Source organism: Fringilla coelebs (assembly GCF_963513975.1).
Source record: "Fringilla coelebs genome assembly, chromosome: 6".
NCBI classification, from domain to species: Eukaryota; Metazoa; Chordata; class Aves; order Passeriformes; family Fringillidae; genus Fringilla; species Fringilla coelebs.
Genome location: NC_140034.1, coordinates 15,833,477 through 15,858,997, shown reverse-complemented (window position 1 = coordinate 15,858,997; position 25,521 = coordinate 15,833,477). Strand labels below are relative to the sequence as shown.

Sequence of the window (25,521 nt, the reverse complement as noted above, 5' to 3'; positions counted from 1 at the left end):
TTTTCCCTCACACTCCATCCTGCCAAGGGGTCTTCTTGCTCCCCCTCACACTGCATACAGAGATTATATGAGCACAAACCAAGTCATTTCAAATGGCTGATGCATCACCCCACTGCTGGAGAGAGTGGCAGATAAGAGACAAGAAGAGGGAACTCCAGCATGTTTGTCTGACAGGCAGCTAAAACTGCAACAGGATCTCACAGCTCTCAACATGAAGAAAACAGACTATTCCTATTAGACTGCCTCACAACTCCCCAAAACTATATCCTTGGAGTCATGCTTTCTCTTCTCTCTTCAAGTCACTCTGGCCTGGACCAGATGTGACACTCACATCTTCCCCTTGTCTCCTAATATCCACAGTCACTCCCAAGTCTATTCTGTTCACTGCTGCAGGAAGCAATACAAAATCAATTTGTAAAATTGATTGTACATGGTATTTATACAACAGTTGACTTATTTGAGACCATGTAAACTGGTTATGCCCTGCTTCCTCCCAGAGCAAAGGTGAAATTCCTGGTCAAAGCCACAGAACATTTTCCTTGTATTTAGAGGTTTTTAAGACAACCTCCCCACAACTAACACAATGATCTTATAAATGTTCTTATAAATCAATTACATCTATATATAGAAAGATTTTAACAGTTACTTAAAAACGTACACATTTGAAAGGTGTCCCCTTCAGCTGGACTCTTCTGCACAGTTAATTAAAATTCATTAATTTCAGCAGAAAATTTTAAGAGTCACACAGATACTACCAACTAACACTTGGAACACCTGATGCCAAGAAATTTTTCTATACTGTATACTTCAAAGATTTCAGCCATATTGAAGATAGTAGCAAAATACATTAATACTGCAATATTTTCCCTCTAAACCCTCCAAAGTTATACCAGTAACCTCAGTTTCAGTACATATCTTCATTAATACCTACATTTAGATTCTATAAAAGTGTAGCAAGAACTAAATGCTCACAAACTTTAAGCAATGTCCTGCCCAAAACTACAGGAATTCATTTTAGAAAACATACTTTCTCAATGATAAAAGAAATCAATTAAGGAAGGAAAGGCTTAGTCAGAAAACCAGACTAGTACTTAGCCTACAATTAAGTTGGAGCTTTGTTTACATTTTCCCCTTGGCAAGAAAAGGAAGTTATGTCTTCCACATTTCCTGCAACAAGCTCTCTCTGCACTTCCAAAGAATTTTTTTTTGTTCTGTAACATGAATATGCAAGTTTTACAGAACAGTCAAAAGAGCATCCCAAATGTTGACATAACGTTCGTTGTTTCTGAAAACAGAGGCACCAATCATGTACACACTTAATTTAATTAATTCAGCAACATCTACACATAACTCATGAACACAGACTTTTAAAGGCTGCAGAGATAGAAAAGCTTATGGGGTGGTTTCTTGTTTAACTATTTACTAAGGCAAATCTGCCCTTTGAGCAGACTGTTGACATGCCTTAACTCCTCCTTCTCTCCCCACAAGATTTGAAGCTTTTCAGATGTCCCAGAACACTAAAAAAACCCTAAATTTTTCAAAGAAATAAAACAAAAACTTTTAGGAGGAAAGCAAAAGTCGTTGCATTGCACTATTTACAGGAGTTACTTCATTAAAGAAACCCATTGCTCCTAATGTAATTTTACACCACATTTTGTTAATCTTTTTCATGCACAACTGTCCTTGATATCACAAGTCCTTCTCATTCAAAGAAAAGGCAAAATGCAGAAACATTGCCAGGCTGTGCTCTACTCCTCAAATCTCCTTTGATTCTTCCATCATTTGAAAAGTTCATTAATGTATAGAAAAAAAGACAACACTGTCACCAAAAAAAAAAAAAAAAAAAGAAGAAGAAATCTCACTTCCCTCTCTACCTAAATGATCATTCCCACTCACCTCTCCTTTCATGTTCAATGAACAGAGCAGTTTTTAGCTGGACTAGTTTTCAGATTAACAAAAAATAAAAGGTTCATTTCAATAAGGAAACACATCAATCTTGTATATGTGGAAAAAAGGGCAAGTTCCCTTTCCTTTCAAACATAAAACAAGGATGAAACTCCAGATCCACAAGGTACTTAATAAAAGCACCCTCATTACTATTGAAGATTGCTAGTGCCTGATACAACTGAGCTTTGATGCAGCTAACACTCAGTCAACAAAATGTGGCATTTTCTGCAAAATAAGTTGGTAGCTAAAAAACAGAATGAGGGAAGAAGGACAGCCGATGCCCAAAGTACTGATACAGAAATACCTAGATCGGCACAAGTCTGTTAATCCAAAGGGGAAACTTGGAGCCAATAATTAACTGAGAAATTATGCAGCAACAAAAATTACCTCAGATGTTCTCAGCAGAGAAATTCAAATGTCTTGAGAAACTTAGAACAAGACACAACAAATTTCACTTTACTTGTAGTGGAAAAGCCCTGAGAAGTATGAACAGATATTTTAGAAAGTTTGTAATAAGAGTGTACTTCTGATTAACATCATTTTCAGAAGACATGTAATTTAAACTTTAAAACCAACTTCAAGTAGTAATTGCCCCGGTTATAACATCAAAGACTGTAGTCAAATGCAGTTAAAGACAAGCAGCTTTGATGCAGTGCAGAAATACTTATGAGAGTCATTTTACCAGAGGTTACCAGGTCTTCACATCCTTGCCTAGAACTACAAAATACAATTAGACAGGCCTTATACAGCATGTTAACCGTACTGTGTTAGAACGGTATTTTGGTATTTCAAGTCCAAATACACATTTCCAGAAGTGCTTAATGGAGGACTAAACCCTAAAGAGATTTTAATGACCAAATAAGAAGCAGGAGGTACTTTTTGACCTAAATAATGTACCTTTTAATGTATTTTTTAAAAAGGATACATTAAATTATTCTCTTAAATATTATCTTTGGCCATACAAAAAAAACTCCAAAAACTAAAACAGTCGGCCAAGATGGGATTTGAGAATTTAAAGAATTTAAATGTGTGTTTAAACACATTCTTATCCAAAATTTAGATAAGCTAATCACTCATGAAGATAAACTGCAGAGAAGATGGAGATCCTTGATACATTGGGAGTGTGGGGGGGCTCACAAGGACACTGGGTAGCTCCTCATGCTGTCACATACATCCCTCTGCAGAAATTATGGTGCTTACATCCAGCTCACCAGTAACAACTGTTGCCTCTCAGTAGTGACACAACTTTGATTATTCCTACTTCAGTACCAAGGCCATCACTACACTGAGTACTGAGTAACACAAAGCCTCCCATCTTCAGCGTGCATTTGTCAACTCAGCATTCTCATACCTTGCTTGTCTCTGTGGTAGAATAAATAACAATTTCAAAGGCTTCCTAGAACTACCTCATTGTAGACTGGCAAAGGCATTTTCAACTTAAAATGACAGTATAAGCAACCTGATGTATTTCAGAGAGCAGCAGTCACTACTAGAATGACTGTAAAGAAAACCATGAACCTATTAACATTATCTTCTCTACCTGCATTTTAGACACTTTATAGACATTTTATTTAATCTCTCAAGATGTCTGAAATTGAGATGTCCAGTACAGGATGAATCAAGCTACAATACATCAGCCTTTAATATATTCACATGCTTTGTTAGTCTGGGATTCAGCAGGGTTTTTAAAACGGGGAATACAAAATTCCACTGTGTATATGCCGACACTCTTTCCTTCTTCCAGATAAAATCTTCTGGTCATTCAGTTAAGTATCACAAGCAGCTTCAGAGGTTGTTAGCCATTTATGTATTTGAAGACATACATCTGGGTACATGAGACAAACCTCTAAATGCCCCCACATGTAAAAAGAACTTCAGCACAACCCCATCTTACACACTGCAGAATTTAAGTGGATAAACAGTATAATTACTACAGCGGCAGGAAGGCTTTAAAAAAGACATTTTCCTAGACTAAGTCAAAAAATCACTAAATCCACAACAAACACAGTTCTAACAGTCAACGAACCACTTCTCCCCCATCTTTACATCAAGAATCATCATTTGAAAAAAGCTAAAGCAGAAGATCAAAAGAGATCAAAGAATAAGGGAGCACTAGTCCACAAAATACTGTCTTGTTGCATTCTGATTGTATTTGTTATGTTAGAATGCTTTTAATTAGCTCTCAAGCAGCATTTCCAATATTGGGGTCAGGAGAAAAAAAGCATGAAAAGGAACTTTTGTCACTCATACTGATTATTTTTAAAGCACTTAAAATAACCTACCCATTTACAGAAGTGTTTTATATTCTTCATTGCAGTACAGAGATCTGGAGTAGCAGATGATAAGCAAAGCAGCACTTCAATTTCTCACTATGTGATCTACTCACAATGTGATCTACTTGGTCACTCAAAAAATACTTCAATTTTCATATCAACAGGTATAAAGTTCAACTCATGTTGGATGCCTTCAAAAGACACTGGTATTCTTGCTCTTTGTATATGAAACCTTGATTAAAATCTCAGAGGCAGACTATGAGAACAATCTTCTCTAGCTGCAGTTTAAAATACACAGGCAAGCACACAGAGATATATTTTACAGCTCTACTGATCCCACTGAGCTTCTGCAGGTTCTAGGTCACAAAATAATAAGCCCAACTAAAGAACCAATCAGCAGTCACTTATTACATTCCTGTTTACATCAACTCCTTCGAGTTTAGCCATTGTTACCATCAGCAGAATGGTAAAATGTCCTGATAGTTATCCTGAGATTAGGTTTCAACAGATCTTGGACAAGGTTTCCAAATTAGTGTAATCTTGCATATCATTAACTAGCTTGAACTCTCTCCAAAGCACTTCCCACTAGATAATGTCAAAGTTCAGAAGTGATGAAGAAAAAGAGATTAATCTTAAAAGCTACAAGTTACCATAATGAAATGGTCCTATAAGAAAGAGGAGAGAGTAGAAATAAAAAGGTTCTTTAACAATATGGGGAATCACAATAACTGCAGAACTAGAAAGATATTCTCTAAAAGAGATTTTAGAAAATTAAATTCTACTCTTTACTATTTACTACAGTGGGTTGAAAACAGGGTATGATAGCACAGAAAAGCCAGGATGAATACAAAAAGTCCAGTCTTTTTAATAAAGGAAGAACTGAACATACAATGATGTTTGAACGCTATAAAAAATATACAGTATGAATGATCACTGAATTAGGACAAAATCTGAGGACAAAAATCAAATAGAATTTAGAAAATTATCAGTCAGTTATACAGGTAACAGCTCACACTTGAATGCCAAGTTTGAAAAACAAAGTAAAAATCACTTAGAAGATACTTCTGAAACATAAAACTGACTTAAGAAGATGTTGCCCAAAACACTATACCTCCACACTTAGTACTGAAAGCTTCTTCATAATCAGTTTTGACTGCTGTTAATTTTTTTCTTGCATGCTTTAGCACTCAAACATCTAAATAACCAGTTTAAACCCACTGATGATAGAAAATCCCCAACAGGCTGGACATGTCTGCAAGGCCACCAGTAGTTAAAGTTCATATTCAGTAGTGTTTGGTGTAAGCTTGCACAACACCTGCACACAATGGAGCAAACAAATCAGATTTAAATTTAACTAAGTATATATATATAGGTATGTACTTGAATCCAGCACATCAGCAACACAGTTCAACCCCAATCCCCTTTACCTCCCTGGCCTCACCTCTACACTGTGCAAAGACTTTCCGCAGCAATGTGGTGACCCAGATGAAGGATCTGACATGAAGTTATTTTGTGCTTTAGTGGTTTATTTTTCATATAGATCAATTTCCTGAATGTTTCAGAGTGAAGCCATGTAAACAGCCCTGCCAACACAGCTGAGGGGACAGTGTTCAAAGCAAGGAAAAGCAGCAGTGGACTGAAAGTGTTTCAACCAATTTTGCCACTAAACATCTATCAAGAACCTCACAGGCATCCTTATTATTGTGGGTTGCCCCTGCCAGTGGGATAGGGAACAGAACAGAAAGCAAAGAAAAAACAATGCAGTAAAACTCACGGGTTGAGATAAGTACAGTTTAATAATTGAAATAAACCAAATATAATAATCATATTATAATAACCATTTCAATCTCCTAGTGTCCATTTATTATAGAAAGCATCATTACAGATGGTATCCTTCTTGGGAGACATGCAGGACAGACTAGATGGGTGTAAAATGCAAGACTAGAATCAAATGTGGCATCTGCAGTTCCTTCTTATACTTCAGGCATACTAGTAGGCCAATACAGGAAAAAGCATTATAAAAATTCACAATAGTTTCTATTCAAAGATTAAAGGATACTGACAAGACTTATCTTTCAAAGAATCTTGGAAACTAAACAAAGCAATAGCTAGATGACTCACTGGAAGCTCACCTAATATATCTGAACTAGGATTCCTGGTCCCCACTGCATGTACAGTAAAGTTGTGCATCAGGTTTCCAGACTAGTGTGAAAAAATGGGAAAAGCCATTCATCTGGTAAGAGAAATCAAAAGCCATCTAAATATGTTAAGAAAAAGCAAACAAACAAAAAGAAATTAGGGTTAATACTAAAACTTGCAGTTCTCTATCAAGATTTGCTGTAATTCTCATCAGTATCATTAGGAATAGTTATTTCTTCATAAGTGCAATCTCACGGTTTCCCTATAGATCTGTTTATTGATTAATGTGAACTACACACAGTCCATCAATATGTCCATAGGATGTTTTCATTCATCTGGCTGTTTGCCTCTGAAAGGCAGCCACAACTTCCTCAGTCACCACAATGTATCCAAGACATCAGAAAAAACTCCCTTTTTCTTGCATGTGGTCTGATATATCATGAGCAAACAAGCATCAGGGCAGAGGAGCAAGCAGGGTTAGTGTCCCACCTCCTCCTAAGGCCATGTGCAGCACCCCAAGGCACCACATCACCAATGCAGCTTACTAACAGGATAGAAGAAGACATTGTCCCAGCCTAAAATTCATCCCCAACAAGACTTGAGATTAATAGCCATCAGTGACAATCTGTAAACCTGACACCATGTATGCAGCAACTTGAAAGGCCGCTTTCAAAATGAAGACTCAATATTTTGTTGTTAATTCATCAAGCTCAGGCAGTTTCACCGAATTAAATTTAAAAAGCTGTCTGCAAAGGCAGCACATTCTACTCTTATTTAACAGTGAGCAACACAGCTTCACAACACAAAGTGTGGAGCTTCTCAAACAAGCTTGAAAACTAAGAGGGGAAAAAAATGTAAAAATCCCTATGACAAATCCATGCAAGTCTTCCAGGAGAGCTTATAAAAGTAATTCTATTCCTTCAAGTATGAGTCTTTGCAAATCAGTTTTTGCCAGCTATAAGCACTACACCACCACTGTATCTATGACTCAGCAAGGGAATCTGGACATATGAAGAAAATTTACTTACTAATGTAAGAGGTAAGGATTTTTAAAATGGCAACAACTGCAACAATGCCACCATAAATGACCCAGACAACTTCTCGTTTGTATGCTTAAATATACAAGGAGCACGGTCAGATTAGAATGTCAAACCCATTTATCTATTGGCTAAAGTTTGAAAGCAAGTGAAACAATGCTTAGTGCAGCTGAGCTGAAATACAAAGGATTCAACAGCTGTTTTCATCTCCAATGAACAAAAACAAACACTGGCTGTACATTTGACACAAAACACTGAGCTCCGTTTCCAAGATTACCTGCGTGCAGCCCAACTATGTAAGTCTAACTTTAGAGCTGAATACAAACCAGTGAGCAATTGGCAGCTTTGTGTTGTAACTTAAGACCCAAGCTTGATTTACTGTGACATTCATCACATGTTTACATAGAAGCACGAACAGATAGTACTGTTTACACGACACTAATTGACACAGCAAAGTAGCAAGTTCTTAAATGGCTCAATAATGCTTTGGTCCATCAGCTGAGACTAGTTATCTAGTCAATAAATTATTCCAAAAAGGGAGAAAACATCACAACCCATACCTTCTGAATGCATTATCTTCACACAGATATTCTACATAATAAGCACTCAAATCTTGCCTTATAAACATCACGGTCCAAAGAATCTGTACATTACTAACAGCCTTCTGTTCCACATCCTCATAAATAACATCTACAGAATTATTTTTGTTACATTGGTAGCAGACTCTTAGTCAACAAGGGGTGGAGGAAAAAGCATTTTCATTGAATTCTTAAGCAAAAGGTTCAAACGGAGAGGGATCTATGAAGAAATTCCCCTCCCTGCACCACCCTGTGTGAAGAAGGCTACTAACACAGAACTAGGATGAAGTATTTGAAACAATAAAAGTGAAGCTTAGAAAACTTATCCTCTTCCCTGAGATCTTTCAGACAAAGAGGGTAAAGCTTTAGCTCCTCAAGATTTTCAGAGTCTCAACATGGGTTATGAGGTTTAAAAAATTTTTATTCCAGCTTCTGTTTTTATTTTCTCCACTTCTAAATAAAAACAGAGCATGCACTATGTGTCAAAACCTGAGGAGATCACATCCCGATGGTGTATCTGCCAAACACTTGAAATTTGTTATTGTATTACATTGGTTTGAAGCAAAGCCTCAAGCAACGCTACACTGCCTAAGGTAAATTCTCACAAACTATCATTTCATCAACACATATTTTATAATCCTGCTATCGTATTTAATGTTAGTACTCGACATGTGTGTCATCTTTCACCCAACGGTCTCATATGGGATGGCGGGGAAGAGCAAGTATAAACACGAACCAACAGAAAAGCACTTATCCCCTGGCAGCAGGAATATTCCAGAGGCACGAGCGAACACATCACCTACAAAGCTCTCCAAGTTTCTCCAGGAACACCGCGGTAACACCTGTACAGAAAGGAGCGGGACAAAACCCCACAAAAGCCGGGGCAGCAGCAGTCTCCAGGCCAGGGGTAGGGCACGCGCTGACCGGCACCGGCGGGAGCCCCGCAGCCTCGGCGGGCGAGCGCGGCCGCGCTCTCACCGGCCCGGCACGGGCGGAGCTCCGCGGCTGCGGGAGCACGAGCCCCGCACCAGCTCCTGCGGGAGACGGCTTCGAGCACCTCTCCAGCAGCGCGGAGAGTGCGCCGGGGCGGAAGGCAGAGAAGGAAGGAGAGAAGAAGAGAGCGAAAGGGCGGCGAGGCAGGACCCGACAGCGCGGACAGGCACAGCCGAGGCCGCCGCCGCCGCTCCGGACCGCGGACCCTGCGGGCCGGGAGCGGCACGGGGAGCAAGGCTGCCTCCCGCGGCGGGGCCCCGCGGCCCCACGGAGCGGCGGGCTGGCAGCGGCGCTTCGGGACAAGCCGCCCGCAGCCGGCCCGGCGGGGCGCGCACCGACTCCCGCCGTGGGGGCGTCAACGGTCTTGCCCCCTCCCCTCCGCCGTCGTGACAACAAGCCCGCGATCCCCTCCCAGCCCGGCTTCCCGCGGTGCCTCACCTCCGGCAGCCGCTCGCCGCCTCCATCCTCCCGCTCAGCGCCGCCCGCTCCCGCCCGGCCCCGCTCCGGCCGCCGCCATTTTGCTCCCGAGCCCCAGGCTCGGCCGGGCAGCGGGAGCGCGCACGGCGCCTGCGCGGCGGCGGCGCTGCGGCGCGCGAGCCACGTGGTCCGGGAGGCCGGGCCGGGGAGGTGCCGGGGCTGAGGGGGCGGGGCCGGATCTGAGGGGGAGGGCCCGGGGCTGAGGGGGAGGGGCCGGGGCTGAGGAGGGAGGGGCCGGGGCTGAGGGGGAGGCGCGGGGCGGGCCGCGCTGCCGGGTTGTAGTGGATCCCGGCGGCTCCCGGTGGGTCGGGGATCTCGGTGCTTTTCCCCGCACAGGAGGTCTGGGATCGTCGGGGAAGGGCGAGCCCGGCGTGTGTGCCCCTGCCGCGATGCCCGTTCCAACGCTGCGTGCACGGCCTGCTGTGTGTGACACATTTCCCGAGCTCGTTGCCGTGCCCAGGTGCAGGGGTGTCTGCAATGTAAGTGGTGTGTCAGCACGTGTTCTTTGTCCTTGAGACTAACGTAAGCTGCTTATATTAAGCCTATGTCTGTCTCCTTGCTTTGCTAAACTGCCGTGAGCTTGTTAGAGGCAGGGCACAATCAGATTCCAGTTTTATTGTTCATTCTAGGAATATACACTGCTCGCCTGGAAATAAACTCCCACCACCTTTCCAACTTCTGATGACCCCTCTCAGCATCAGGAATTAGTATTTTACTGGTCTAGATGAAAGTAAGTGCCAGCAGTAGAAATGCTTCTAGCTGTTCCCACCTACCACGCTGGCTATGTTTTCTTCAGAGAAAGGTGCATGTTGATACAGTCAGGATCGGCAGGTACCTGCCACCATGTCTGTAAGATCGCTGCTTTCTAAATCAGCGAGAGTGACCAAAAATACATGTCAGCATTTTATTAGAACAATAAAAACTCTTGAGTGAACTGAACAACTTGTGCCTGCTAAAAGAGTGAAACGCCACGTGTCTATGTGTGAGAAGGTCTAAGAAAAATTCCATGCATGGGCCAAAAATTTGATTAAATCACATGCTAGAAAATATTCAGCAACCTGAAAGCCACATCTATGATTATTTCTGGTTGCTAAAAGCAAGCTATGACTGATTACATCCCCTCCTGATTCTGCTGACAGTCTGTTTCTGGAGGGAAGTCTTCCTCCCACTTGGCATCATGCTGTCCTCCATCTCTGTAATTAACTTGCCTGAGTGCTACAGACCTCCCTAACTACCATTTGGCATAGCATCCCATAGTGCTCACCAGCTTACCAAGGAGCTAGGGCTAAAACAGCCTCTAATATATTTGCCCATGCTGTAGACTGTTTTCGGACTGGTTTCAGCCTATAACCAGAAGAGAAATGCAGCTGGGTTTACAGACAGTATTATGTACTCCTTGGGGTTTTAACCATCTTAATTATTTACATTCTCTGATATTGTAGTATATTGAGAGCCCCACAACCTTCGACTTCCATATCTGTGCAGTACCAGAGATGAAGGAATTCTTATCATTGGAATTTAATCTGTGAAGTTCATGCTGTCAGGGTTTTGCTTGTATCTGTTCAAGGGAGGCTATTTCTTGTAAATGGGATGTCTTTGCAAGCTGTTGTTGCTGTTGTTGCTGTTGTCATGAGAGCTCATAAAACTGACTGGCAGGCAGAGCTCAGCCTCTGAGCTATTGTCTGCTAGAGCCTTCCCACCTTCTATTTCTGTCTCTTTTCTTGCTCCTGCCCTAAGCCTGCGTTCCATTTCCTGCTATTAGGAACCCTGACATGGCATACCATATACACAGTGTTCACCTCAGTTTTATTTTACCCTGTTTTTCTGTAGAATTGTGTTATATATGTTCATATTGCCTGCCTGGACATATGAGGATTTAGGTCTATGACCTCTGTGCTAAAATATTTTTAACTCATTGATCTATTTCTCATTTGGGTCCTTATGTACACTGCAACTTCAGGAAAGGCTGAGGCACCACAGTCAGGCTACCAACAGACAGAAATGTTTTAAAATTAAACTGCAGTAGTTTTAAAACACATGGAACTGCTCGTTTAAATGTATCTGTTAGGAGAAATTGTTTCAGACAAGGTTCTTAAATATGAACAGTGTGAGACAGCCCCAGCATCTCTATGTCATTCATGGTTTACAATATCATTGTTACAATTATAGCAGCAGCTTGCTGAGAGCACAACAGAAGTAAGAATGAGATGAAATTAAATAAGGTTCAGGTTACAGAGCTCTTTGACTGAAGGGACACAGTACACCAGCTTGGTTTTCAAGTGAGAGGAACCAGTTATGAATTTATTTCCAAAATTCTGCTGTTAGGTGAAAAATACCAGTCAATTCTCCAGCAAACCTGGCTCATAATCTTCTAGGTAATGAAAATGAGAAAGGAAAAGAAGACTTGCAGGCTGAATATTTGTTTTGTTAGTGGTCTTTTTTAGTATTCTAATATCATTAACTAGAAGGTAGTCAAAATGGATGGTTAGATTAAAGTATAAAGATCTTGCTCTGCAATAGTCATCCTTCTAGTAGCTAAAATAAACCTTCTTTCTTATGACTCAGAGACAGTGTTGGGTAACAACTTAGGGGAGACATCTGGCAGGTTGGAAGTGAGGATGGCTACCATGTGCTTTCTGTTACTTTGGACTTTAAGGCACAGAGGTCCCCCCTTGACTGCAGCACAAAGACACTGACGTTGTCTTTGAGGGTTGTGTGCTCTCGTGGACCAGACAGCTGGGAAGCACACCAAAGTAAGCTGACTAACTCCTTATGCCACCTGGGATCTTGGTGCAGAAGACAGGTTATAAAACACTGAGTTACAAACCTTGCTGTGGAGGAGTGGGAAATGGAAGCTAATTGCATTTACATGCAGGTAATGTGCTTTCCGAGATGAGAGGATGGGAGATTCACACTGTCTGACAAACACCCCCAGAGCATGTGCACTCACATCACTTCCCTGATCATTTAATTATAATCCTCACTCCACATTCTGAGAAAGAAATTGATCTTCCATTTTTATCGGGATTTAGATATGTTTGGTTTGATCAATTTAAAGTATTCCCTTGATGTCCCAATGACTAACATCTTATATATGCCCTAAATATTGTAAAGTGTCATCTCCTCTTTAGAACAAAGAGCAGAATGAGAATCTGTCTGAGCTGCACAAAGGTTCTCAGTACTTCTGCTCATACAGAATGATTCATGTTTTTGCAGGGACTTCTATAAAATACTTACTGATGATAATCACTGTACATATACATTGCATTTTATCTACAAACTCAAGAGTGTTAGGAAAAATTGAGTATGTGCCATGACTTAGTAAAAATAAAACCAACCCCAATGTCTACTGTAGTTCACTTACCCTTCATTTGCACTAGGAAGATCAAGCTTTGAAATGCCCTTTGGATGATATTAGATTTTATTGAAGAGAAAATTCACTTGAAAAAAAAAAACCCAACCAGTTCACTTCTACTGCTTCATTTTTTGTCTGTGATTAATTTCTTAGACTTTTAGATGTTTCATTTGATTTTTCATTCCAAATGTGTACTGTTTGTGATTATTAGTAACATATTTATTGGTGTGTTCTGTGGAGGCTGTAATCAACCCCAGGGTCCCTCTGTGCTGGATGGTAGGCCAAACACAGACTACAGTACATGGTCTAGAGAATTTACCTGCTAACTGGAAGGTGTGATCATGGAAGGTACCTCCTGCAAATCAGTGAGAAATCCTAATGTGTGTAATTTTCAGTGAGAGCTGGGTCACACCATGTGTTGCAGAAGGTACCTCTAGATACCATGCCTGCTACAGAAATTATGTCAGCTGCATTAGTTAAAAAATATGGTTCTGTTGTAAATAACACCATTTTATTCATGACCATTTCAAGTGTGACTTTCTGCCATTAAAGATAAAAATCCTTAAAGTCCAGCTTATCCTGATTTTTTTATTTGTATATTTCAGTTCAATTTTACAGCACTCAGGGAAGGATATAATGGCTAAAGAAAAGCTCAGAATATTTAAAATATTATGTTTATTGGTAACTGATCCACAATAACTGAATGCTCAAAGGCTGAAAAATAGATTGAAGATTGAAGCTTATTTTTCTAAACAGGCTTCATTTTTATCAGTGGTATTGATGAGATTCTGTGAATATGTAGATCTGGACCATAACTAGCTCTGTAATCTTATTCTTTGTCTGTTGTCTTTCTTACTATCTGAGCTTTTCTTGCTGCCTAAACCTACTTTAAAATTGTGTAGATGATTATTTGCCATACTCATGTACACATTGCTCATTACGCATCAGCTGGGAGACCCTCAAAGAACAGACTGCAGTTGACATGCAAGCCACAGTAATTGATTTTATGTAACCAGTGGTGGCAGAGCAAGACCTGTGCTTCCTTGTGTGAAATAAGGGCTGTAAAAGTACAGCAGTGACAGAAATGCTCTTTCTGCCATGGTTTTGCTTGTTCCTTCAATCGCCAGATCTTCACTCAGAGAGAAGAGACCTCTATGTTCTGGCAAGGGAACGTGAGGATAAAGGATTTTGTTTGCTGCAAATAGAAGAGAAAGAAGCTGCCCAGGGACATCTGTGATGAGGGCTACCATGTAACTGGGATCTGCTCTGAGATCTCTGCTTCTGATGAAAAGAATTCCCTCTCAGTGTGTGCAGGGGAAAGCTGAAGGGTACAGAGCCACTGTGTTTTGCTGGGGAGCCTAGTGAATTGAATGAGGTGAGATAGTTGTATCCAGCAGGAAAAAAGTGCAAACTATAACTGTGAAGATGTTGAACTTCTGTGCCCTGGCCCAAGCACGTGGCAGAAAAGATGTGTACATCAGGGGCCTTTGAAGAAGCACAGAGGAAAGAAGGAGCATCAGATTCCAAGGTAGGTGTGGAGGCCTGGAAATAAGTGTCTGTCTGTGGAACAACCCGACACCTTAAGAAATTAAGATAAAGTTGGTGGTGATTTATGCCAGGAGGTTAAACTTGACAGAATTAATGGCCTTTGAAGTCTGTGGGCTGACAGTGCTGGGCAGCCCACGATCATTACATTTAGACAAACCTACATTGGGAGGTTTAATCAAGATCTCAAATTGAAGCACACAAAATTAATTTGCTTGTTTGTGTGACCTTTATGTAGCTAACTTCTGCACATTCACAGGGAATATCTCTAGCTCTGATCACCAAAACACTTCCTAAAAGCAGTGTTACCTTATTGAAAATCAAATTTCATTTGGATTAACCTTTAGTTGGGTCCTTAAAAGGAGGGGACACAAATGTTATGTCTACATAAAGGGGGGGGTTGGTTGTTGTTACTGGTGCTACAGTGTTACTGATGGTCTTGGTGAGGGTATAATCACTCATCCTGTGGCTGCATTCCTTGGTAAATGCTCCTTGTAATTTCTCAGTAGAGAGAAAGATGCCAAAACCAAACCACTGATGATGATGGTAATTGCTTGCCTTGGTTGTGTAACCTTGCACTGCTGGTCTTTTCCTACCATGCAGTACTTATCAAATGGTTCTTTTTCCCCCCATTTCTGTGTGCAGTGTGCACAATGTAAGATGTTTGTGGAATGAGCAGTTACTCAGTGCATTGATCTCTCCTCACAGTTCAGTGTGACACTATGCTTACTTTGCAGCACACTTCAGCCTAAATGCAGAGTTGTTACCTTCCTAAAGCCCTTTCTGTGGTGCCTGAGTCCTTCACAAGCACTAATGAATTTTCAAAAAGCAGTTGCTATATCCACCCTGTAGATTACGATGTGAGGCACAGAATGATTCAGATGGAGAACCTGCTTGGTGTGGGGGCTCAGCTGGGTACCAGGCCCTTGGGGGCTCTGGGCAGTGCTGCAGCACCTGCTGTGCTCAGGGCTTGTGCCCTGTTCTGTTCAGTGGCAGCTGTGAGCCTGCCCTCCTGCTGACTTACCTCCAGGATTTCGAGTCAAGCACTCAGAACATGAAGAACAAACAGCTAACTACAACTTATGAGAAGTTCAAGTAGTAACTGATTATTACACTGTTATTCTTTGGCAGAGGCAAGGTTGGATTCCCAGGAGAGCACTTAGCTAGGAGAAAGTCATTTCTCTTCCTAAAATTTCCTGCCTCATGCCATCTGTGCCTTCCAAGTTCTGCAACACGCTGACCAAAGATTAACATATGGACATCTTTTTTTTTAAAATGTGCATCCCTGATTTATACCCAGAATAGGTTCATCCTATAAATCATCTCTCTGTTTAGACCCTGCCATGACCCAGTTGGATCTGGATATCATAAAGTGCAGTTACTGATGTTAAAAATAGTTTTCCACTGAAACTTAGATACAGATTTTGATTACATAGCATCAGCCGAATTTGTAGCACTGACTGGAATATGTCTATGTACTTAATGTATGGATCAAATAACAAACAGATTGGGAAGTTCATGCTAGAAAGATGACAGTAGATGATCAGTGGGAGGTACAAGAACTGATGATATGCGTATAAAGCCTGTTCATAGAATCATAGACTCAATTAGGTTGGAAAAGACCTTTAAGATCATTGAGTCCAACTATTAACTCAGCACTGCAAAGTTCACAATAAACCAAGTTCCTAAGCACCACATCTGAACATCTTTTAAATCCCTCCAGGGATGGTGACTCCACCACTGCCCTGGTGTAGTCTGTTCCAATGCTGGATGACCATTTCAGTGAAGAAATTCTCACACAGAATCTCACAGAGGATCACTCAAGTTGGAAATGATGTTGAAAATTACACACTCCAACCTTTGACTGATCTCCACTCTGTCAACTAGACCAAAGCACTAAGTGACACATCCAGTCATTTCTTGAACACTTCCAGGGATGGTGACTCCATCACCTTCCTGGGCACTAGGGTATTCCAGTGCTTAACAACCCTCCCTGTGAAGAAATTTTTCCTGAAATATCCTGAGCTGGAAGGGATTCACACGGATCATCTAAGCCCAAGTCCTGGTCCTGCTCAGAACAGCCCTGAGAATCACACCATGTGCCTGAGAATGTTGTCCAAATGCTACTTGAACTCTGTCAGTCTTGGGGCTGTGACCACTTCTTTGGTTCTTTGTACTTAAGTTGAGCTGGTAAGCCTCCTGAGAAGCTGTTTGATCAATAGTGGACAAATAGTGGCTGAAGATATTTTGCCTTTTCAGGCTGAGAGGTGTGTAAGACAGCAGTGTTGGCTGTTCCACAGGTGGGACCAACCTGTTTTGCTTCCTGACAATAGCAGTGCTGATGGTGCCAGGGGAATTTGCAATCCCACACCAAGACACAAAGCATTCCAGAGATAAATGAAATGTTATTGACAGGTTTTAGTTAAGAAGTAATAGTTAATGAAAACCTATGACTCCTACTGTGAGATCTGAGATAACGTTAAGAGTGTTAGCAGTGTCTAGCAGTTCTTTCTTGTGAGAGAAAAAGTGCATGGAAAATTCCTCAAATACTGACAATGAGATTCTAATGAGTCTTTTAAATAAGAATTTAAGATAAGGAGATCCTGTATGAGCATAGTGGAATCCTATTATATTCGTGGGGTAACTGCTGGAGATGAGGCACCAGTATCCCTAGAACATCACCAAGGACTGGAATTTGCTTTACCTGCCCACAATATATATGGAATGGGTAGTACTCATATATCCCATGAAAAGCTTGGAGCTAACAGCCAGAGTTACAGCCATTGCCTAAATGAGATGATTGCTTTGGAAGCCCCTTTTAAAAAGAAGTAGGTTTAAGCTGTGTCAGATGTAGCTCTATGTTGACTGATGATTCAAGGGTTTTTGTATGCAGAGTGTAGGTGCAGATCCTAGCAGATAAAGGGAGCCTTGAATGCCACAAACTGAAATTGATAGCACATCACAGTGATTTGAATTAATAATGTGCTGAAAGTCTGGTTTTGCTTATGTTTCAAGATTTTAGCTCAACCTCCCTTTTTACCTTTGAAGTTAACATTCACTGCAGTGTGATCTTTGTTTTCTCCTAAGCACTTTCATCCTCTGCCTGAGGCCATCCCATGTATATGGGAGGAGATCTGTGTGAAAGGTTTTTTCAAATCCCTCCTTAAAGTTAATTTCTGCTGTGAATCTTATAAGCAATGATAAGCTGCTACTGTTTGCTGTGCTGCATGTGGTGTTCACCTCATTACTCATCACTTTCAAAAGAAAGGAGCCTAATGTGCCAGAAGGTATTACCTTGGTAAGACCAGTTCTGCTTCTGTAGACCTTTGCAGCTGTCTGAGGATGTCAAAGCATAATCTGGCTGTGAAGATGGTATTGTAGGGTAACTATAGGCCTCTGAGGCTTTGTTGCGACAGTGAGTCCACCAATTCCTTTCATGATATTGGAAGAAAAAAATGAATTAATGTCAGATCCTGGAAATTTTTCCCCTTGGTGTCTGATTCTCCTCCTACTTCACTTTCTAAAGAGTTGCTTTATATGACCTGTTTAGATTCTAGCATAGCTCCTACAGTGGTTTGTGTGTTGCTATATGGATAGCACCCAGCCTCATGGCATAACATCTACTGGCAATCCATACCCTGCTGAATTGCACCTGTGCTCTGGAGACACCAATCCAGGATTAGGCATGGTGAGCAGGTCTTTTATTAGAGCAATGGAACTAATGCAGCCAAGCTCTTACATCACTGCTTGGGGATATTAACCTAATTCCAGAGTAGTACAGATATTTAGCAAGGTGTTGGGCATTTCTTTGCTGCACACCAGAGATGTACCCTTAGATTCTTACAGGTAGTTTTCATGTTCAGTCCATAATTCTCTGCAAGCAAACTTTGCAGGTAAAATCACTGTTGCAAGCAGAAGATAGAAATGTCAAAGACTACCAGCTGAAATGGATGGCCTGGCTCTGGACTGGGCCCAGGCTTACATCATCCTCCAGAGCTGAACATGGCAATTACTTTGTAATGCCTACCCATAAAAGCAGGAAAAAAGCCAAAAGATTATGTTTTCTTGAGACCTCGTGAGAAAAGATCACCTCTGGTGATTTTGAAAGTAGTCACAGTACAGATATGCAAATTAGATGAATGGAGGTACTGGCTAGCCTGCTTTTACGAGCCTCCAGCTGATAACAATCAGCTCTTGGGATAAATTTTTTATTGTCTTGTCCAAAATCCATTGTGTTGAACTATCATGCCATGGGTTGTCTCCTTCCTCTGTCTGGGTTGGCCTAGTGCCACTGTCCGCAATTGTAGGGTTTATACCAGTTTATACCAGCTGGGACTCCTGACTATGATTTGCTTATTCATCAAGTTCCAAGGGGAAAATATAAATAGTACTTAGCTCTCTTACTGCTCTTTGCAGAAAAAAAAAAAATAAGGGTCTCGTCTACATTTAAACCGAAGAGAAAAGCTAAATACTTTTCAAGGTAAAGTACTGAAATTTTGGTGTCTCAAGAAAACGTTCAAAAAGCTGATATTGTCCCACTAAAATTGGAAGCAACACTATCACTGACTGGTGGATATAGGCTAAATCTTCAAATTGTCATAAAGGCCCTTTAGGAAAGTCAAATAGCTTTCAGGGGAATTCTGCATTTCATTGCTTCCACCAGTGTTAGCAATATATTGATTATTTTAGTGATTGCAAATAAAAGCAGCAGCCAGTTTGGGTCTTAACCACCCACAGAAATATCTGCTGGAAGAACTTGCAAAATACTCAGCTTTTCTCAAAGCAATTGCTTTGTATTGAATGTGAAACAGAATGGGAAGCAGCATCCTCCTTACTGTGCCTGCACTTCCCAGGAAGCGCCTTGCAGTGGCTGGTGTGTCAGACTGCCTGTCAGCCCCCAGCACAGCCAGGAGCAGCCAGTCACACAGCACTGTACCACTCAGACTTTCAGCTGGGACTTTGCTGGATTTAGCTGTGCCAGAACTGTGGGAGAAATCTTTGCCCAGTCATGTTAAGTAATCCCTGTATCCAGGCTCTTAGACCATTGACTATTGTTTGAGCTTACAGAACAAAAATGTTGTATACTGGACACAGCAGCCAAAACCGCAGCAAAGAATATCTTTTATCCCAGGTTGCAAGCAAGTTTTAAGTTGTTTTTCCTGCTACTTAACAAGTGGATAAAAATGTCATCCTTCAGGAGAGCAAAACCAGAGCAAAGTCGTTGTACACCCAATCAGCTGAGCCTGCTTGGTGTTGCACAATGAGTTAGTGCCATCTACAGTGTGAAATGGGTCTTGAAGATGGAAGGCTGTCAGAGGTTTAAGCTACACTCAAAGTGAAACAGCATGCACAAAGAATTACCTTACAATTTAAAAACAAATAAAGACATGATAAAAAGCCAGAATAAAGTAAATTAAAACCTTGCTATGTATTGAAATAGCAATAGAAAATGTAACATTGTTTAATAAAAGTTTTGCTTTTGAATATGCTTGATTCCAGCATAGATTGATGTGTTCATATGTTACAGAATTTCTTTCCTCAGCTTGTTTATTTTTGCTATTGTTGATCTAACTGAGCTTGAAGTAAATGACAAAATGTCACCTGGTGCCGTTCTTAATAAGCTTTATGCACTAGCATGTCAAACCTGCTCTGGGTGCTCTGGTGTCATTGGTATTACTTACATACATTTCAGGAGGAGAGAATCTGAACTCAGTTAAGTAAATTCCATATTGTGTCATTTTCCTTGTTAATGCAGTTAATAAAAACCTAATTCTATATTGTGTCATTTTCCTTGTTAATGCAGTTAATAAAAACCATGTTGCCCTCTTGGAGTGCTGTGCCCTTGACCAAAGCACATGAACATTTGATTGGGCTTTACCTATTCACCTAGGAAGTTGTCTCCATTATCTCTTATGTGCTCTGTTTAGGCAGTAAACCAAACAGGGGGATTTTATTTTGATAAACAGAATGATTCATTTCTTTTTCCCCTTGAACAGTCTCACAGCAAGAGGGCTGAGCATGGCTGCTCTTCAGCCTTTACGTGCCATAAATAAAATTTGTGATGGAGAATGAGTTTCTAACAACTGGATGTGGAGTTATCTTAAACCCTTACACAAAGTGGCAATCAGGTTCTGAAAGCAAGAGCAGCATCCCAATTTCTGCAGCACCTCAGTGCCTAAGTGGAACTTCTAACAAGGATCTCTAAGTGACACCAACAGAGATTGACTCCTCCATTGCCATTTACTGATATTTCTAAAACTAAATGGATTTGAGAATAGGAACTGAAGAAGGAGGCTCTGATCTCAGGGTTTCTCACAACCTTCCTCACTGCTCCCCTCTCTTTCCTTTCCTCTTTGCTCGCATTTCTCCTCAATATTTATATGTCTTTGCACATAGATCCATTGTTTTCTTATGCCAGTGATATTATGTCTATGGTAATTAGGGTAATACATAGCAAATTCAAGACATACTTTCTCCTTTTTTTATACACACTATGCATAGCAGACTTATTAAATGTTGCAGTAATATAATGTACCAGCCATTCTTTCCAGGAAATTCATAAATGTTTAGAAATCCTCATTCTCACTGATTAGTATGGATACTGATAGATCCATGCAGCAAACCCACACCAATGGTGAAAACCTTGTTTGATTTTCTGAGCCCAGGACTGGTCAGGCATCAATTCAGGCCATCAAAAGTCACTACTTAACCAAGTTGTCTTTGTTAGGAGCACAGCCTCTCTTAAAGTCAGTAGAGGAAGAAGGCAATATGCATTGTAGATTCAGATTTTAGGTGCACACTGCTAGAAAGGGAATATCTATACAACTGAAGAAATCAAAAACAATGATAGAAAGAATTTGTGGTGTCCACACTCCTAACTTTGATACCTCATAAAATCTAGGGGATGAATTCCCTGGAGACAGGAGCTGAAAGGAAGGACACTATTAATATTTTTTTCCTTTAAAATCAAAATAGCTGTAGAGTTGTGAACAAGAGGTGTTGTACATCTGTGTTCAAGGACATGAGAATTGATCAGCTGTTTTTCTCAGAAGGATTATGTTAAAAAAAATCTGCTTTCAATTTTTCTTCTGCTCAGAAGCAACCTATACAATATCAAATACTCAGTAAATGCTCAAGGCAAAATGCTATCTATAATTAGCTTGTAAATGGTTTGTTTATTCAAAACAGAGCATTCTTCAGTGTTATTAAGGCTGCTTGGGCAATGCTCTTGAGCAATATGTATTCTGGATTATTAACATGCAGCATCTGATCCCAGCATTTGATTCTTCTCTCTGATACATTCCAGAAATTCAGGAGAAAGTTCACTCAAGCCTCTCCTCTCCAAAACGGGTGCAGGGCTGAGCTCTGCCATCCCTGGGTGGGGTGTGCTCCCCAGAGAGGCACAAACGCCCGGGTCGCAGCTTGGGGGCACTCAGCGTCCCCTGTGTGGGGGGTCCATTCGCCTTGGCCAAGTCCCATTGCTGCAGTAAAAAAATTATCCAACCTTTTCTTCCACAGGTGTTTCCCATACAGCTTAAACAAGTGTTCCACTAAGGTTCAGAAAGAAAAGGTCATGAATTTGTGTTATAACTTGTCTAGATTGTGCCTATTGCAAAGCGTGTTGTTCTGTATCTGAAGAAGCAGCTCACGGTAGAATCACCACCAAATCCTCTTTATTCTACTATAATTATTATTGAGTTGCAATTTATGGAAAAAATATTATTGATATCAGGCACATTTATAAATGTCAAATGTATTTCATTTTATTGAAGGCAGCTTTAAAAAATGTGTCCAAGTAGTAGAAATAGAATTTATTTTCTTCCAAATATGAAACTTACGCAGGGCAAGTTAAAATGTTAGAAATTTCTCATTAAAAGAAAATAAATCCCAACCTTCAACAATCTTCAAGGTAATTATAGTTGCTTAATTTTCCAATTAAATTTTTACATTTCACCATAGTTCTACAGGTTAAATACCACCATCAGTACAATTGTCCTATATTTATATTGCTGTAAGAGTTGTGTTTTGAATTCTTCTGTATCTTAATGCATCTTTAATCTTTTAAGGTAGTGATATGTCAGAAACTCGTTCATTCTGACTGAAATGTTTTCTTCTGTGAAAAAGCAAAGAAAATCACAAATAGTCTTTCAAATATAACATCAAGAGATTTATATGTGGGAATATTATTATAGACAGACCAGGGAAAAAACCCCACAAAATGGCCAATGGTTAAAAACTCTCTCTCCAATAATGTCATTGGAGTCATTTTATCAGGACTGTGGATCTGAAGATTCATGATAATGAATGATAATTTTTAGAGAAGTTTCAACATGTATTTAGTTCTGTATGTTCTATTCTTTTTAAAGTAAGGATTTCAATATTTACATCCAGGGAGGGCTAACAATTCTCTGTGCAGCAGGCTTGGTTCCTGCAGATGATATTCTGAAACCAAGTACCATGGAAAATATAACCCAGCATTATCTTCCTTCACACTCGACTCACCTTTTAAAATAAGTAAACAAGTGGCCTCACACAGAAATCAAGCTGCTGAAACAGCCTTTCACTATTATCTACAATCTTCCCCCAGGAGCAAATGAGGGAGAAAATGAGCTACAAATCAGGGGATCGTGCTGTCTCAGTATGTTAATTGAAAGTGCTTTGCACTGGCACTAATGGGAATGTTATTACCTATATCACTGTTCCAGTGGCCAGAGAAGCTGCCCTGGACCTGCCCTCCTAGCTAAGGTGTGAGGAAATGGTTCTAGCTAATGAACAAGGGACCTCAGCAATTCAACAGCAAGTTATTCCAATGACAGCGGTCTAAAGAACAAATACTCTTAAAAGCAGGGCTCTGAAAGAGTGAAGGAGCAAGGAACCACCCTGTGGGATTTGGGAAAATCCCACATATGTTGGGAAAAATACAGAATGTATTTTTATGGCAGCCAAGAAGAAGAAAGCACCTGGATAAACTGTGCCAGGAGAGCTTTGAAGTCCTCCTGCTTTTCTGAAGGGACCAATAACAAATCTAGGAACAGCAAAAGGCTTTTCAAATCTAAACTTAATGTGAGAAAACTCCTAGTGTTCAGAAGTGGTGTGTAAGTGCTATCTGGAGGGTTGGCAATGCAAGTGTGGAGGAGGCTGGAGCTGGCTGAGCATCCCCAGGCACTGAATGAGACAGACTGAGTGAGGAACAAAAGGGCCAGTGCTGAGCCAAGAGCAGCTGAGCCTTTTGGGGGACCCTTTGGACAAATATTGTTCAGTGCCACGTGGAAATAGCAGAGGTCTGGCAGTGCCAGGGTGCAGCACTGTCCTGAGCAGGGGAAGAGTGCTTTGGATTTACAGCTCAGTTCCTGCAAGGTGTGTGAACCAAATACATGCAGGAAACACCAAGATGACCACAGCTCACAGCTGAAGTGCAAAAAATAGATTTATTCCAGCACTTCACCAGCTAGAGGATTACAAAATCAGAGACACATATGATGCTAAGATCATTTTAGCAGGGGCAAAGTGTGGTTAGGCCTGAGTCCTGAGTTACAGAAAAAAAGGGGATTGGGCAATTGGGCATGCACAAATCTTCTCCAGGCTGAGTTTTGCTATCTCTGAACTTCTTATCTCCCTTCCCCCTTATGAAAAGGTTGCCAGCCTGTCTGAGGAATGCTGTTATGTTTGTTAACAACACTTTGTTATCTGGGTGAGAAAGCTCTTCTATAGCAGACAGAAAGCAACCCAAATTGAACACAAATACATGAATTTTCTCACACTGAGAAAAATATCTCCCAGGTGCAAGGTTGGTCTTTGAGTGAAAACAGTGCTAGAAACAACTTATTTTCCTCTTTCTTTGCCAAGCTTCCATTTTTAACCCTTTCATCCCCACAGAAGATTTGACAGAAAAATAAGATTATATCTCATTTTCTAGTGAATGTTCAGAAAGCTGAAAAATAAGTGCCAAGCATGACAAGGTTAATTAGAGACACTGTTGCTATTGTAGGACAGTGCCTGATTTCCTTTAATACAGAAATTAATGCTAGAGTGGTCTGAGGAGGAGATAGAAAAGAGAATCTCAGCATAAATTTAGGAAGTTTCCAATCCTCACAGAGAAGGAGAGAAGAAGAAAGTCAATGTAGAGAAGAAGAAAGTCGATATAGAGAACATGAGACACAAAAGCAAGTACCTGAAAACAAGTAGCACAACTCAAACCTTATTATTTTAAAATATCATGTGTCATATATCTAAGACAATCTCTTGCTGTTAGAAGGTCTGGCAAAGAAGTTTGGCTGCTTAGGGTTATCCACTGAGTGCTTAGCTACTATTGCCTCAGCTGATGAATGTAAATCAGTCTTTTGCTTTCTGTTCACTTTAGACACATTTTTCAGACATATTTATTTCTGGATAAGTTCTGTATCCGTTACAGACAGGTAGGATATTTAGTGTTTGGGGAGAATTTACAGGAAAAAAACCCTTGTCTTGTCCTCTATAAAATCAAGTAATTAAATTTACCGAGATAACAAAACCACAGCTCTGGCAAATACCATGCCAGATATGTCTGTTTAATCATTGATCCACCACTGTTTGTTTGTGTAGACTTTTAACTCTTTGCTCTTCACACCTTGCTAACATATTCTGGACGTTGTCAAAAATTCTTCATGCTGAGGCTCTCCCCACCATCAGTGTGTTGCAGCCTGTCTTGGAAGAGAGCTTCAAGGCTGTACTCTGACTTGAAGCCTAGAGAAGGATGCTATAGTTATCTGATTCAGGATTTGATAATTAAAAGCAGGAGAAAGCAAAAATTAATAAAATGTATTTAGAAATTAGTAGGGAATTGAATAAATCACCTCTTTACTGCAGCTGAGTAAAAGTCTTCATATGTCTGCATATAAGGGGCACAGAATTCATCTATGAAAAATGTCCATCCTGGAAATGGCACAGTCCATAGTGAGGGGAGGATTATTTACTGCCCTGCCTCTCCAGCTCTGAGTGCACAAGTAACACAGTTTAAACAGATATGCACAGGCTGTCAGATGTCTGATTGCTGTGGCTGAAAGCTGACTAGCTATAAACCAGCCCCAGCTTGCAAGATGAGCTCAATTAGCACAGTGCTTGCTCCTGGGCTAACAGCTCCTAAGCTTGAGCTTAGTGCCATGGCGCTGTGGCTCTCCAGTTCTGCATGCAGAAGAGCA

At 40.7% G+C, this 25,521-nt stretch overlaps 1 protein-coding gene across 3 annotated transcripts in view; it reads right to left on the bottom strand.

The window, feature by feature from the left end:
- The window catches only part of BTBD7 (BTB domain containing 7), a 50,993-nt gene extending 41,456 nt beyond the window's left edge, over positions 1-9,537 (bottom strand). For 2 of the 3 annotated variants that reach the window (XM_084207596.1, XM_084207598.1), the window contains exon 1: positions 9,406-9,537. The gene's annotated coding sequence lies outside the window, so the exon portion shown is untranslated. The remainder of the gene's footprint in view (positions 1-9,405) is intronic. The other variant, XM_084207597.1, reaches the window with a different exon arrangement.
- Positions 9,538-25,521: the final 15,984 nt, after the last annotated feature.